General features: G+C 37.4%; 1 long non-coding RNA gene across 1 annotated transcript in view; it reads right to left on the bottom strand.

Annotated features, from left to right (window-relative positions):
* LOC130415256 (uncharacterized) overlaps positions 1–17,396 on the bottom strand; it is a 37,814-nt gene extending 20,418 nt beyond the window's left edge. The window contains exons 1-2 of the long non-coding RNA XR_008905897.1: positions 17,154–17,396; positions 16,372–16,486 (exon numbers count right to left, since the gene is read on the bottom strand). This is a non-coding gene — a long non-coding RNA (uncharacterized LOC130415256). The remainder of the gene's footprint in view (positions 1–16,371; positions 16,487–17,153) is intronic.
* Positions 17,397–17,437: the final 41 nt, after the last annotated feature.

Below are 17,437 nucleotides of genomic sequence, written 5' to 3'. Positions count from 1 at the left end.
AAAGCCTTTTATCCAGTGTATAAGAAGGCGGCGATTTCAGTCATCAAGAGGCTGAAACGTCTGTCAGTAGATGGGTGAACGATCCTCCCATGTTAACTTGCCAAATAGAAAGTCACGAACACAGAATGGCTTTGAAACTTTTATTTTTCCGTGTCTGCCTAAAGGGTGTGGTTAGCGTATTCAAATAAAATGATTTGCAAATCATGAAATGCATTATTTAACAATGATGCATTTTAAAAGAGAATCTCTTTTTCATTATCTGTTTGTTCTTTATTCCTTTAGTTTTCTCTTTTTGAGGAGATCTTCAAAGTGTGATCAACATGATAACTCCGGGTCTGATCTGTGCTCAACATTTAAAGTGACCCTTAAATTGAAATCGCCATTTAAATTGTTTTGTTATATAACATTTTATCTATGCTTTAGTTATTTTTTGGTTGGAATGGACTTAATTACAAAAAAATTATGCTTAAAAGTAACACGAAAATGTTATTATATCCCAGTTTCACGCTACCTTCACAATGGTGTCCCACATTTGGTTTGTTGGGTGGTGGTCACCCTAACACACACCCGCTGTGCAGATTTTTTAAATGCTCAGAAGTGATGCTGCAGGAGTAACCTTTGCCAATTCATACAACTGAAGGAAACTTACATTTTTGATGAATATTTGTTGTTGATGAAATACTTAATGATATTTTCTGACACTGTTGAGATTTGAATTCAACAATGACTTTTCTATTGCTTTTCAATGGTTGAATGTGAATTGGTAATCTCCATTTAAGAAGGTTGAATTGAAATTAAATACATTTTTAAGAATTTCACCTGCACCATGTGTACTTTTTGTACATCAACTTAATACATTAAAGGTATAGTTCACTCAAAAATGAAACCCTCATTTACTCAACCTCATTGTCATTTCTGTATGGCTTTCATTCTTCTGCAGAACACAGAAGAAACCAAACAACGGAGATACACCATTGACTTGCTTTGGTTTTATGTCCATACAATAGAAGAGAATGGGTACCAACATTGTTCGGTTACCAGCATTCTTCAAAACATTTTCCTTTGTGTTCTGCAGTAGAAAGAAACTTATACAGGTTTTAAATAATAACAGGGTGAATAAATGATGACGGAATTTCTTTCTTATTATTCTTATTATTTCTTATTATAACATACCTACGGAGCCCTTTTAGGGACATGGTGGTGGGAAAAAATGAGAGGGAAGAGAAAAATATTTTTTTACACTTTTGCGTTATCTCGCAAAATCTTTGCGTTCCCCCGAGGAACATTGCGTTATCTCGCAAAACTTTTGCGTTCTCTCGCAAAACTTTTGCGTTCTCTCGCAAAAACTTTTGCGTTCTCTCGCAAAACTTTTGCGTTCTCTCGCAAAACTTTTGCGTTCTCTCGCAAAAACTTTGCGTTATCTCGCAAAACTTTTGAATTCGGACAAACACTTCCTGTTTAGATTAGATAAGATTCAACTTTATTGTCATTACACATATACAAGTACAGTGTAACGAAATGTAGTTTAGGTCTAACCAGAAGTGCAATTAGCAAGTGCAGGATATACAGTGTGAATAAATACAGAATACAATATTAGGGGAATATATTTAATGTCCTGCTGGCTGAGTTTGAGACTAGCTCCTTAAACATTGGTTTATATATGCAGATTCCCGAACTAATAACTAGTGAACTAAAGGTTCTTATAACACAAATGATACCTCATTCTACGTAACGTAAACAATGAACATGAACTAAATATTTTAACAAAACGAGCCCCAGGCGGGAGCCGGCTGAGACAAGACCGAAGGGATCCTCTATAAAGGGCAAACCCAGAAGATCATTAGGCTACTCAAAATAGTAATTCACTTCAGTGCTACATAATGTAGTATAACTAAAACCAGTTTAGATTCAGCAGGAGGCCATTAATGTGTAATCTGAATTTGGTGAGACTACAGTGTGTAACATTTAAGTTATTAATGACAATTTTTTAATAACGCTTTTTGGATTTACAGTCAATTTGTAGACGGTCTCTTTGAACTACCCCATGTTTCCTGCTCATATAGAGATACATTTATATTCTCGTTTTGAGGAAGACTAGGTTGTTGATCCTTGTCTAAGAATAATGTGTTGTTCGTGTTATAACAACGTTTAGCTCACAAGTTATTGGTCCGGGAATCTAGTATGAACCGCTCCATTGTTAATGTACGCAGTTGAATAACAGGACGTTTGAATGTTTTGCGAGATAACGCAAATATGTTTGCGAGAGAACGCAAAAGTTTTTGCGAGAGAACGCAAAAGTTTTGCGAGATAACGCAATGTTTCTCGGGGGAACGCAAAGATTTTGCGAGATAACGCATAAGTTTTAAAAAATATTTTTCTCTTCCCTCTAATTTTTTTTCCACCACCATGTCCCCAAAAGGGCTCCGTACATACCAATGTTTTTCTATACTTTTATAAAAAAACTGTATTTATATTTTACAGTATTCATTTTGATCCAGTGTCTTAAATGCATGCTGTTGTTGAATCTTTGCTTTCAAACTTCTCTCGACTTGTTGAACAGCCCCAGCAAGAACTAGGTAGGTGCAACGGGCCGGGTTTGATATGATTCATGTTGAAGTGTTTCGTAGCGTGTGTCGGAGGCCTAAAGGCCTGTGATTCTCTGAACACCAGCCCGACCTGTCAAGACCAACTGCACACTTTTCATCTGATTCCACTGTGTTCTGCCTCCGAAGACAAAGACTGACAGAAGTACAATGCACTCTTTTACATCACAAGATCTTTTTTCTTGCGTGACTGACAGTGAGATTACACTGTTTGATCGCCGTCCCATTTTCTGTTTTGTCAATATTTTGATAGCTTAGAAAAAAATGCCAACTCCCCATCGCAGAGAAACCACATTATCTCCTAATTCTCCATCAGACGTAAAGTAGAGGTTACCAGCAGGACATAGTCTGCTATACTATAAATATACTCAAAGTAGTGTTTAGTATAGTATGCAGTATGTCTCACCATATCCCTGGCCAACAAAATATTGTTTTGCTAGACAATGGAACGAATTGTACATTCTAAATTTATCGAGCTTGGATGTTTAACATTGGGATCGGTGTTGTTTTATGACATTAAACCTAACACAAATTGAAAAGAATACTGGTGTTGTCTTCAGAATTAATGTAATTTGCTTTGGTAATCTAATGCAATATTCAGACATGTTTAAGGGAGAAATAAAGTATCCAAATACTTTTTGGGGGCTACTGTACATACCAGACTAACATATTGTGGCCTCAAAATAAATTTACTTTGGATAAATTAATAATTTTTCAAATTGCACGTTAATAAATTTTGCATCATGTTTTTGCAAAAACATTCTCTCTTTTTCTTACCAGTTTTCTCAATGATTTTCATTGTTTAAACTGAATAATTATTCTTAATTCTTAAAGCTAAGGTGAAAAGCACTTGGATGTCAAGACAGATGGATTATCCTGTTGTCACATTGATTCCTGTTGGAAACGTATTCAAAACAACCTCTACTGAATGTCTTTTTAATCTGGATTACAGTGTTTTAAATGCAGAATTGTCAAACATTTGGTCCTCATCTGAAACCAAACCCAAATTTCAATTGCATCTGTTAATATTTAGTAGTATTTCATCCAAAAACATTAGCCGAACAATAAACATCCTTCTTTCACACATAGACTGCAGTCCCACAAAGAATACTGTTAATATGGCATCTGTTGTAGAATATTATTACTTTATTATTATTACTATAGTAAATTAATATGATCCTGTGCAATACATAACTTTGTACAAAATGGCATCCCAAGAAGTGATTTCACACACAAAAATAATTGTGAGTAGAACACTTGTTAATAAGAAAGGGTGGTGGGAAGCGACTCACCTAAGACATGTTTGTGTGTATTTAAGATGCCCAAAAGATGTGTCAAGAGATGATTATAGACATTTTAATAACCGCTCGTATTTCAACAACTTCCGCTACTGTTTTCTTTCATTTCTGTGGAAGTCAAGTGTCACGCTATCAAGCTGGATTGTGGATTTTGCTCCAGAAACAATTCGAGGTGAGCATATGATCTGCTCTAACATCTGACCTCAAACATATATTGTCTAATGTGATTGGACACTGATGTGACAACTATGCTCAGAATATGTGGACAAAAATGTGGAATAGTGACCAATAATGTTTTCTTGGGCTGTTGTCATTTGTGCTAGAGGAATATTATTGTCAAATCAAATCCCCATTTTAAAAGCATATGTGTGGCCAGTGAACTCATTTCACCCCCAGTGTCCAGATATCAGTTCAAAGCTAAAGGGTTTGGTTCACTGCCTCTTTTGCCCCTCTGTACTTTCTGTGTTCCCCACTTTAAGGTCAGACTCCTGGTTATGACTCCACAACAGCACTGGACCGACTCATAGTCATCCGGAAAAAACATCAACCGCTGCCTCGAAACAAAGTGTTGGTAATCAATTGGCTCCCTGCGTTACCACTCAACCCTCAAAGTGCATTAAGCCAGGTCATCTTATTCGAAGAATTTTCTGCAATATCAATAAAGTTTGATGCGGTTTGAAAATGGTCCGTGGTTAATGGTTTGTGGAAATAGAGAGTGCATCATTTCAGTTCACTGAATAGCTGGAAAAACTCTCTGCAATGTTATTTTTGCCAAACCGGCAGCGTTATCGGAGGGTCAATGATCTAATAGTTCATTAGGGGCATCTGAAGTAAACTCACATATGAGGTGAACACATTAGAATGATCCTGTGTGACTTTCTGAATGTCACCTTGTGAAGGGAGACTGGGGCTAGTTGTCACACCTCCACTTTAGTGATGGTTTGTTTTTAAAAGCCACAAAAAGCCTTTTGTACAGGCACAAGGTTTAAAGGGGAATTGCTTACTATTTTGAATAGATCTGCGTCTTGCGATTTGCTTTCGCACCAGTGATTTTAGGTTAAGGTGTGGGGTTAGGGGGGACTTCAGTTTTGCTTTTTTTCAAAAAATCTTACGTTTTGTACAACTCACATTGAAAAAAAGTAGTTACGAATTCCTGTGAGATCATGTTGAAATAGCAGAGCATTCGTGTATGGGGTAAGTTGTCACAGAACATGCTCTAAACGATTCCATAACATTTGATCATGAAAATGACCATTTTTAATGTTGCTGTGATTGAAATAAACCGTCGACCAAGTTGTAAATCTGTAGGTGAACGAATAACAAAGTTATTGGTTTAGAAAAAAAGGGAGTCGATTCTGAATCACGCAAATGAGTCGTCCCTAGTCCGATTCGCGAACAGCCACGGATTTACATCACTACATATAGTCCCCACCACGTTTTGCTAGGACTGCCCGCGAAAACTTCACTCTTCTCCCCAAACATTGTAGTTTGTGAGCATCATTCGCGGTAGACCAATCACAGCAGGCTAGACTATCTGACCAATCACAGACTAGGCTAGCGGAAGGGAGGGGATTAGACAGACTGAGACAGAGTCAGTAAAGAAGTAAGGTAAGAAAAACTGCCTATTATCATGAAATAATAGTGTTTTACACCTTCTTTGTACATACACTTGTTATTGGACACTCAGAAATACCCAGTTATGTACTCTTTAAGGGAGTAGTTCACTTCAAATTTGCCCCCTTTCACTTTCCATAGTAATTTCTGTTTCTATTATGGAAAGTCAATGGGGGCACATTTTCAAATGAACTAATCCTTTAAAAAGGCTATTGTACACTTTTCAAATGGATTTAAGCAGTATACCATTTATAAGCACAAAACTATAAATGATAACACAAAAAAACACACACAAACAGTTGATCAGTAATTTTTTTGGCTAACAAATATTGTAAATTAAAAACAGGACAACTTACCCCAACCAGAAATTTAGGAAATATATCTTTAATTGTGTAGTTCAATTGTGCTTTTTCTGAATCAATGGTTGAATTGTGTTCACTTGCTTACCCAACAGCTATTGGAAAAAATGTATAACATATTCAATTTTTACATGAAGCATATTATGGGAGAATTTGATGGATTTTATACTAGGTGTTAGCAACATAAAAAAATATATTATGCTTGAAAATACAACTGTTTCCCACAATTTGACCTGCAGGCCTTGGGGCACAGGCAAAATAACCCTTAATAGTTTGCCTGAATGAAGACCAATTATCTCCCCTTCCATCTCTGATTTAATACAGTCTTCAGCTAATCGTTTCGAAAGAGTCGAGCTGGAATAAATTATAAAAAGGGTAGACGGAGCAAAAATAGAAAGAGCCAAAAGATTATAGGCTGAGAAATGAAACAGACGTGCTGTGAGAGAAAATGGATATTGGGGAGAGAGATTTGACTGCGCTGACATGCTGGAGACATTTGTTTGGCATCTGTACAACACTGTGGTCTCATCTGAAATGTGTGCGTTTGTGTACCCACTAGTGCATTCATCCGCTCTCGCCTACATACACAAAGTTCATCTATTTTTCTCCCATTTTGTTCATACATCCCAAAAAAATCTCCATTTCCATTTCTATTCATTTCCGTTTCCATTCAGAAAATGTGTGTTTGCCACTTTTAAGCAAGTCCAAATGTTGTATAACCTTTGCTATTCTGCTGTGACTGTCAAACGTTTGGTGTTTATGAAATATGATTCCCGTGTTATTTTAATGTCAAATTGCTTAGTGTATATAATAGCATGAGCGTGTGACAGGTTTTCAGGAATATGTCCATGTGTGTGTGTGACAGCTGATAGTGTTTAGCAGCAGTAATTAAAATTAAGTGTTCTAAGGTGTAAGAGTGAGACCTCAAACCCCCACTGAAAACCCCAGAGTCTGTTCAGCTTGACTACAACTGACCCTAAGGCGGTCCCAAAGGCCTGATCTGGAATCAGATGTCTCACCTTCATTCCTTACTGCAGTTATCATGTCACAAGGCCAAACTTGCTCGGTTCTGCGCTGAGGTAGAATTTCTCCCGGTAGGTGGGCGTTATTTGGAACTCGCTGTGAGTGGTCTGACACTTTGTCAGAGTTGTTTTATCAATGATGCTCAAAGTTTCAAAACTTCATAATCCATTATTAGGAGGGTTATGGGATAGAATATGCAGTTTGAACAGTATAAAATGATTTAAATTCATTATGTTTTTACCCCATAAAACATGGAAACCCAACATGTGCGTACTTTGAAGGAGAGCAAAGTGAGACTTTTGCTTATTTCTGCTTGCCAGATTGTTTCCTGTGAAAAAGAGTTTCAGATGAGTTTTATTGTAATTTGGTAAACATTTTTGATTAGCTTATATTTTTCATGTAAAAAATATTTTTGTATGTACTTTTGTCATTTTATTATTTATTTCTCTATTTTTAATTTTGCCACATAAGTTTAATTGACTTGTATTTCAGTTTTAGTTTAGTGTTTTCCAGGTAATACATTTCTATTTTTAAAATTTAAGTTTTTGAATGAATATTAATTTGTTTAATTTGATTTTAATTTACAAAAAGATATTCAATATAGATTTAGTAAAGTTAAAAAACTGTGGAGATGAGATTTTAAAGAAACAACCTGTGATCACATTTGCCAAAAGGTCAGTTTTTTTTTTTTTTATGTACGTAAAAAAGACCAAACTATCTATACTCCTAACGATTATTAACCACCTAACCCCCCGAGACTTGGGCAAATACAACTATATATATATATATATATAATACAACTATTTAATATAATACAATATTTTATTCACAAAACTAGTTCATTTTTATTTCTCCTCAAGTTTCTTTTGAGAAAAATCTGACACCAAGTTGATGCTCTCCGAAACTTTAAAAGAGCATCTTTTGAGTACATAAACAAACCTACAGGTTATGTTGTTGATGCTATGTGATTTATAAGGTTAAAGAGTTCAGATACAGTAGATTATTGTTCTGCACTGTAGATGGAATAGTATTGGAATAAACACTAGTGTTGAATTTCCCTGTTCTGTACCCTGAGGACGTGACTGAAGTGCAGAACTCTTATGAAGTATGAGGATACACTACAGGTACAGTAGATAAGTAAACCGTGTCACGAGGGTGAAACAAAAGTTCTCAGAGTTCGTTGTGCGGTTGCTCGCCTGCTGACCGACTCCATTGGTTCTATTTTAAATGCACACGTCCGCTGAGATTTCTACGAGAACATAATGCAAAAAAGCCAAAATAGTCAATTGCAGGAAAGTTCCCTCAGACGCAGCAGTATTTATGTGTGTGTATGTTTGCATATGTATGTTGAAGGCGTATGTTATTTTTGAGCAGCTTGCTTTGTGTCTAGCAGGTCAGTATTGTTTAGACCTAACAAACTTAATGCCTCAGCTTATGAAAGAATACATCTAATGCCATTACATTTCATTTTATGTATAGTTCAGTCAGCCTCAAAATACAGCTCATCTCACCCCCTTATTCTTCCATCTTTACCAAACTCTCAAACATTCTCGGTTCCCCAGTCGAAGGAAAATTGTGTTGCACTGTATTGCATGTGGGTGGTATAGGCCCGTAAATTCACTTATATGCGCACACACACACAATAGATTTGGGCGAGGGCTGCGTTGAGAATTTTCCTTCCAAACCAATGACATCTTAACTCAGAAAGGGTTGAGGACACAGCACAACACTAATGAGATAGTGACCGTATGGTTTCCTCACGCACACACTCAACCACACACTTAATCATATATTCTGACCAACATTACAATAAAGCAGAGCTGTACGCATGGGGGAGAAATATCAATCATTCCAACAGATGTACAGCTACACCGTCGTCCACTGAGTTTCACAGATTTGTGTGCATATACAGATTGTGGGAGTATTATAACGTTAATGAGAGAGAGACGGAGTGGTTAGCATCTGGCCTGCAGATATGTTTAGGGGTTGTGGTCTTTGAGAATCTGCCTCCATCTCAAAAACGTTGCCACACACACACAATCTCTTTCCTCATCGTTCCAAACATTTTGAGGCGATGTTCATGCGCTAAAGCTGAAGCCAGAAGAAAATCTTCCAACGCTCTGTCAATTACAGCCACATCTGACCTACTTGAAATTGCGAAAGACGAAACTTCTTCGAACTTTAACGTTCGGAGATGTTCTCATTTTTTACAATATGTGTGAAGATATAAGGTTCATATTCTGGACATATGTCAAAACCTGCCTTTACCGTATTACATGAAAATTCCATATTTGAAATCTAAACTGCATCTAGACGCATCTAGACATGATTTCCTCCAGGCCAGATATAAAGATGAAGGGATGGGATCTGTACGTTGGTTCTCACCGTGATAATTAAAGTGTAACTTTGTATGTCTCATAAAACTTTGTACAGCCGACATCGCTTTAAGGCACATGGGTAAAAAAAAGATGCCTTGCTATATTAACATATAATGTGGAAATATTGAATCGTGGTTATATTTTCGAAAAAATGAAAACTAGGTGCTTAGTGTTGCTAAGATGTTAGGGTGATTTAGGTGGTTGCCTGGGTGTTGCTAAGCAGTTATACGGTTGCTCAGTGAGAGCATGTTTGGAATGGAGAAAGGATTTAAGATGAACAGCAAACCTGCCATCACAATGGTGTAACAGGTGCCGCAGAAATACCAAAAGCAAAGGGTGTTCGATTGTCTCCAAAACCTCATCTTTCTAAAACAATGACCCCCAGTTCTCCTCAACACACGATTGTTAACAGATCTGAAGAGAAGTGTGTCTTACAGAGGAAAGGAGCACCTGTATGGTAATGCCGCATGCGGTTTAGTGTATGTATTGTAAGAGAGCAGATTGCTGTGGTTGGTGGGCGTGTGTGCCTGTGAATGACCATTGAGAAGATTTTATGGATCTCTTGAAGTGAAGAGGTAAAACAATAGTAATAGATGATGGCTTGTGCCTATTGTTTCTCATCTGAGGAGGCTTCGCGGAGTTTAAGTCAAAAAAACACACCGGAGAAGTTTGACGTGTGTCGCGGCCGAAGGAGAGGTGGGCTTTTTAAATCGATTCTCTACCCTCTGTGAAAGGGGCGTCATTTCGGGAAAGACCTTTAAAATGGATTTTCTGCCTCTTTAAAAAGAGTGGATGAGTCAAAAGGACAGATGGAAGAAGGAAGCTGTAAAATTGATCTCCAACTTTTAAGTGATGTGTTGAAGGTGGAAAATAGAATGTGCTTTTCTTTATAAGGTCATTTCAATGGGTGTCACAGTGACAAACGCTGCTCGGGGAATGTAATGATTGTGATGGGATTCATTCCCTAGTATAGATGGACTTCACGTACCAGCCTTTGAAATGTAAGGATGAGCTGGATTCGGCTGGTTTTCGAAAAGATATATCTGGCCAAATTGTATTCTTTTTTATATCGGTATCATTACCGACAGCAGGAGAGCGAGTTAAAGACCAATAGAAGGATGATGAGAGATTGAAAGATAAACGCTACGGTAAAACATGACCGTAAGCGCAGTTTTAAAGTGTCAAGAGGGAAGTGAAGCAATTAATCTCTCTTTACTTTTTGCTTTCTTAAAAGATGATTCAACCGAAAAAGCAGACAAAGAAGGTAATCGTGAAAGTGTGCCACTTGGACTGAAGGAGGGGCTCTAAAGAGCAATAAAATGCAGAACTTCCTCTTAAGTAATAAGACAGAAGGAATGAGTAAAGAAATGTGAGTAAACGAGAGGTTTGGTTATCTGTCCCTTCCGCTTTCTCTTGATTTGTTCCGTCGAGGAAGGTCTTAAAGTGAAAGTTGTAAATTTGATTTGAACATTTTGTGGTAGGTGGCAGGTTCACCTGGTTTTAGTTTTAAGCTTTAATGAATTACACCGATTTTTGGTCTGCAAGGCCTATTTAACCTTCAAACTTGCAGACAAATCCAGAGTTTGTCTCGACCAACTTTTCCGTTTCATAAATGAATGACATTACATCAGCAGATGACATTAGAATGACATCCTGCATTATTTATTTTTAAAGGTATCAGGAAATATTAGAGCATCGAGCGTTCTGTCATCCTTTCCCGAGATGTTCATTAAACTTTAAACGAATCGACACTTTTTCAACAGTTCTTCATGAAGTGCCCATGCCCTCTCTCTTCTTTCTTTCTTGTTCTAAATTTTAATCAGAAGTTAATGCGGTGTGATATTACGGCAGGAGAGGAAGGATGGAGGGGAGGACGGTACAGTTCATTTTCTAATCAGTAGAAGTGTGGCAGATGGAGGGGTTGACCGGAAGAGTGATGGATGAAGGCAGTAAAATGTATTTCTTCTCTTGAGCAGTGAAGCACGCTGAATGCAGAAGTGTGCCAGTACGGATGGGGACAGGATGGACGCTGAGGTGAAAGGGAGGGGTGATGGCCATTAAAGTGCTTTTTATTAGTACACACTAGAACCCAACAGAGCAACAGCCATCGGTTTATCACACCATAATGGATGCAGACCACACACGGTAAACCAACAACCAGAGTGACCTCTTGTGTGTATATTTACAAGTTTTATTTGACCCAGCGAGACCTGACAAGCCGAGCATTTTTGAAACACCGTAGGTCCAGCAAAGAACCTCTTCTTATAAGGAATGTTGTCTATTTGTTTTTTTAGGAGCATGATTCAATATTGCCAATTTGCATAGGCTTCAGCAATGACGGATTTAATCATAGTTTAAACTTACAAGAAAAACAACCTCCCTTGTTCCTTCAATATCTTTCCTATATAGAATAGACCCGATTCTCATTTCCCTATAGATCTTAAAGTACACGTGCATACAAACTTCAAAGACTTTTTAACCTCTCAAACAAGATTTCCAACATCAAAGTTTTCCTTTTTCAGTTCAGAATTAAATCAGTGCCACTTTAAACGCATTAGGCTCATTACCATATAAAACTCAGTATGCATTTGGTTCGTGCATAAGCAAGAGAAAAACATTGGAACCATGTTGCCAGCAGCAGGGGGACGGGTGAAAATGCTCTTGATTCCATTATGACATCATTCTTAAGTTTTCTGAGGGAATCGCTGTTGGATGTGATTTGTCTTTCGTCTAATTGCAGTATAGATCCTGTGTTAGTGGTGGATGTTTGCGGTTCTGTTCCCAAACTACCTCTAACTGCTCTAAATGACTCACGCTCGTGCATTTGGATGCTGCCTGTTTGTACTCCCATGATATAGTCATTTTCCAGCTTGGGGCTCAAACTGTTTCTCATGTACATTTTGCATAAATGTGACACAAATACTAAATAGAGCTATGAATATAACAATGTACTGTAGATAAAATCCAACTAACAGCATATATAGATATTACTACAGATTAAAAAAATGTGGCATGCATACTTGATGGAACTATTAATATAACGGTCTAATTAAAACCCACAGATAATTATTCACACAGAGAGAGTTGCTAATGCATGTATTTTTTGCTTAACTTTTGAAAGACTTGCATTACATTTTTCACATTCTTATGCATTTGGCAGACACTTATCCAAAGCGACTTGCATTATCCTATACATTTTACATAGGTATGTGCAATCCCCTGGGATCGAACCCACAACCCTGCGTTATTAATAAAATGCTCTTACCACTGAGCTACAGGAAAGATTTAATACCATGTATTGTGTTTAATATAAAAATCTAATGTATCTTTACGACTATAAGGATTGCCTGATGTTCATGTGTGCCTGTGGATGTATGTCAAGTATACGGGTCAATACTGTATAAGGACCACTTATCATGTGGTCCGAGCAATAATAGAAATATTTTTATTACAAACAAACATTAAGTGATATATATATTTTTATATATACCCAACAGATATTTATTTTATTTTATTTTTTTAGAAATAAACTTGTATTGAATACATTTGAATCAAAATTACCCAAATCTGTATCTGAACAGTTCTTCTGTAATGTAAAAATAAGGTTGTGAGGGAAATTATGGAAAACAACGGTAAAAAGGGACATTTTTGACTGATTATTTTTATAAACCGGCTAAATGCTTAATTCCTTTGTTCAAAAGTGATATTTCGGTTGCATTACAGTACGTGTACCACTAGTGTACTTACAGTGTTCTTACCTAAGAAAGTACTGCGTAGTATAAAGTAACTACATAGTATAAGTTTAGGGGTTCAGGGTACCTAGTTATTACCCAGTTATTATATTTACTGTAATTAGTATACAGTATGTCATGGGAAGCAGGACTGTAACATGCTACAGATTTCTTCATCTTTTTATTTCTCCTTATTACACGGCTCATTTGAATGCTTGATTCTGATTGGCCAGTCTTAACATTTCTAGGGTTGTTATTTTTAAATAACAACCGCTCAATACTAATAACACCCTGTAAACTGGATGCTGCAAATCTATTTGGGGGATGCAGTTTAATATTAGACAAAAATGTATTATAAATATGTAACATATTTAATATAATTTTACCAAAGATTAAACCAATTTGCCTGTTGGTGACGTTTGAACGTTGTTTTCAACATCTCGAAACTTAACAGCTTTTTCTAGCGGAAAGTCTGCATTCGGTAAAAATGATCTAATCAAATATTTCAAATTCATATTTTATGTACAGGTTTTTTCTCATGTGGAAAGAACCATGTAATAAGTGGGATAATGTCAAAGCAGCCGGCTGTTATTGCACAATAAGGCGCTTTAGTGTGATACAAGTCCTGATCACACTGTTAGGGCTTATTTCTGAGATAACTACCGGCTGCCAGTACATTATCCCTTATATGACACCTGAACTTCATTAAATTTTGCTTAAGATTTTGAAACTCACTTTTTATACTGAAGTACACATACATTTTTTGTCAAAAAATTGCCACCGTCAGTAAATCATGTTTTGTGCGCCAGGAGGAACAGTGTGTCTGCAAAGGTCTGAGCTTCACAGTGATGGACCTGATTCTGTGCTACTCCCAAACCAGTGACAGTTTCTCTTCATTGAGGACGAGGTGTTGGCATCTTTGGACAGCCCTGTGTGGATGAACAGACTGTATGGATGATGTGTGAGTGTGTGTATACGCGTGTGTTTTTGGGTTAATGAGAACACCTAGTTGTTGAGAGATGCAGTGTGGAACATCCCACTTATCTCTGACATCTGGCCTCAGGTTCTGCAAGATATGTGTGTGTATAACCCAGCAGAACTGCTATAATTTTAGACAGGCTGTTGGCATAGTGCTGTTGTTTCGGGGAAAGCTGACATTGTGTGTATCCGTCCGGGTGGTCTGGCCTCTGTTTAATTTGTCTTTGAGATGCAACAATCGTGGTTCTTTATGTGTCCACAATGACCACCGCATAATGTTCTACTTCCCTGGCCACTTCCTCTGCATTTAACACAAATGCTTTTATCAGCAAAATATCTGAAATATTGACTTACTTTCCAGAGATGGAAAAAAATTGTGGGATTGGGATTTTTTCCGCTTCATAATTACATTTGACCAAAATGCCATCGCAATGTATCGCAATGTCAAAACCGTTTTGGAAATAAAATGAACAGACTTTGAGATCTTTTTAAGTGTGCCATCCACACGTTTTTTGCACGTTAGAGGAAAAGATTGTGTAATGTTTTGAAGTGGCAAGAGGAAGACTAAAAATGTATCTGTATAGTTTTACTGACCGGATAACGGTCACGTGCTGTTTGACAGAAGTTCATCCCTGGGAAAGTCTTAAATTAACCTCACTAACAACAACCTTTCTCGGATTTTCTTCTGTGAATATTTGACAGAGAAATCATAAAAATAATCTCTTTCTCTCAACAGGCAGTAGTCTAGCTTTTGTTGAAACTACTTTGTATCAGCACCTATCGTATTATTGCTCCTTTATGACATATCGCTTGTTGCTCCCTGAACTCTCTGTAAGTCGCTTTGGATAAAAGCGTCTGCTAAATGTAAATTCAATCCTACAGTGTCCGGCCAATAAACACTTTCAGATAACCGACAAGAGAATCTGCACACATAAAACTCTTATGAAAGACGAAATTGAAAAGAGCCACTCAAAGTAGGAGTTGCAGACCAACTAAACGTTTGTCATTGTTTGTTTGGCTTCACGTGGGAGGAACTAGTCCTATTGCATTGTTGTCTATTTGTATTCGTATTCTGCAACTTGCTGCTCAGAATGCACAGAGGGCAAAAGTTTCAGTTTGCTTGAATGTCGTGTCAATGGAAGAGATGTGTGGAGGAGTGAAGCTGTGGTTTGGTAGCCAAATTTTTCATTAGACTTTGTCCAATAAATTACACAAAGGTTGCAAGTAGGTTCTTATATAGACAGTTTTACATTCACAAAAACGTTGCTCTTAAGGTCACCGTTGACGGTAATTCCCTACCTTTTATAGTTCAAGAATCTGTTTCTAGGAAATCCAGCTCTCAGAGTCAAGAATACGGTTTGATAACATTCAGTTTTTCTCTCTAGTGTATATTTCCTTTCTTTATTTGTTAGAAAAAAATGAGTTGTCTCTCTGTCTATATATCACCAAGGAGAATATCTACTACACAATAGCAGATATGGAAGCAATACATTTAGATTTACATTTATTCATTTGGCAGACGATTGTATCCAAAGCGACTTACAATACACACCGTGAGAAAATAATGTGAACTGAGCTAAATGTTTGTGCCACTTGTGTCAGTCTCGGAACGTGTAATTTGTGGTATGGCCGTCTCTGCGTTTGTTTCAGCGCTGCGTCCCTTCTATCTAAAATAAATGTAAGCAGTGCTCGGCAAAAAAGGAGGAAAAGGGAAACGAAAAATCAGTTCCTTGTAGCATTTTGTGAAATGTTCAACTTGCTGCCAAGACCATGACAAGAAATAAACACGTCGCAACGAGCTTACAGTGGCTTTTTTCCAAAACCTTGTATGCTGGTCTACTGCACCTACATAAGAAGCATACTCACTCAACGGGATAAGTGACCTATTTGGAATGCTCTACATAGGCCTCACATGAAACGGCTTTACTTTAGCTATTCAATACCGAATACAATATAATCAAAATACATTTTTCTTGCTTCGTCAGCTTTCATTACAATTAGTGCGCTGCATTCTGGGATTGCCTGTTCCACAAAACATAAATACGATGAACAAGGCTTTTCGTAAAAGCATCATTATGTTCATTTTGGAACTGCCCACATGTCAGGAGCGCACCTGTGATGCTTTCATTTGCTGTCAAGTCTGCATTCTAAGTTTTCATATAGAGCTAATACGTTTGCTTTACAGTTGAGGAAAGCACAGGCTCTCATATATGTTTAAATAAACAAAGACTGACTAATAACTAGCTTGATTTATGCAATCGTTGTTTTTTTAAAAAGAACAGTCATCTGTGAATGGGAAATGGTTGTCTCTTGTGATGTCTGCTCCTGTTCTGACTGGTTTTCTGTACCTGTTATGACTTACAGCTGTTGCAGACTATGCTACATACCTGTCGTCCGGGACCAAACTGGATCGAACCGGTACAGAAGTCGTACTACATTCATCACATCCTGATGGAGTACGTGTCATAGATGTGAAGGTAAATCGGAGTATGTGTCTCATACCTGTACACATGAAATAGCAATAAGCGGTATGTGATGTGCAATACACCAATTGGATGAAATCCATTAAAGCTGCATATATATCTGAGCAATTTTATTATATAGGGTATTTCTAACAAGCAATATAATGAAAAACAGTTGGATGTCTGTGTTTTATATATGCTTTTTGTGGGATGAGTGGATGCTGGGTGCACCTCATTATTAAGGGGAGACATGAGTGCTATGGTTTTCTCCATTGGAGGTGCTTGAATTATGTATTAGCATTCAGCAGAAGTAACTGCTGTTATGACAAGCGTGCTAAAACGCCTGCTGGCACTACTTAAATCTGCCAAAAGACAGTGTGTATTGTGCAATACACTGTCAGTGAGAGAGAGAGAGAGAGAGAGAGAGAGAGAGAGAGAGACTCCTAAACCTTACTACAAACCTTATTTAATGCATTTTATTTGCCTTCAATGGAACAAAGGCAGTGATCACTTGATGTGTGTTGACTGATTCATTGTTGTTGATTCGCTACTATCAACAGTAAACAGTTGTAAAACAAGATAGGACAAATGAAAACAATAATGTTATTGAGAAAAGACCAATTAGGATGTCTAGTCTGTGTGAAAGTTTTAATGACTTGTTCTTTCATACAGACATTTGTTGATTCGGGAAAGATGAAAGCATTCACCCCAAAGTGTCGAAAGAGGTCTGCACGAACTGCATCACACTTGCGTAATCCAATCAGATCGCGATGCTGTTCGCCTGGCGCTTTCCATGAACCAAAATCACCCACAAAGTGAACGAATCGATAAAACGTTCATTTTTAAAACTCACAGTGTATTCCTGGAAGTCCATCATGTTTATTGGATATAGGGAATTCCGTCGTATTTATTGATGTTCATAACTGCACTATGTTTGAAACAACAGTCGATATTTCACCTTCTCCGTCTGTCTGCAGAGGGCGACCGACAG

Source organism: Triplophysa dalaica, chromosome 25, assembly GCF_015846415.1.
Source record: "Triplophysa dalaica isolate WHDGS20190420 chromosome 25, ASM1584641v1, whole genome shotgun sequence".
NCBI lineage: Eukaryota > Metazoa > Chordata > Actinopteri > Cypriniformes > Nemacheilidae > Triplophysa > Triplophysa dalaica.
This window is presented reverse-complemented; position numbering and strand designations above follow the sequence as displayed.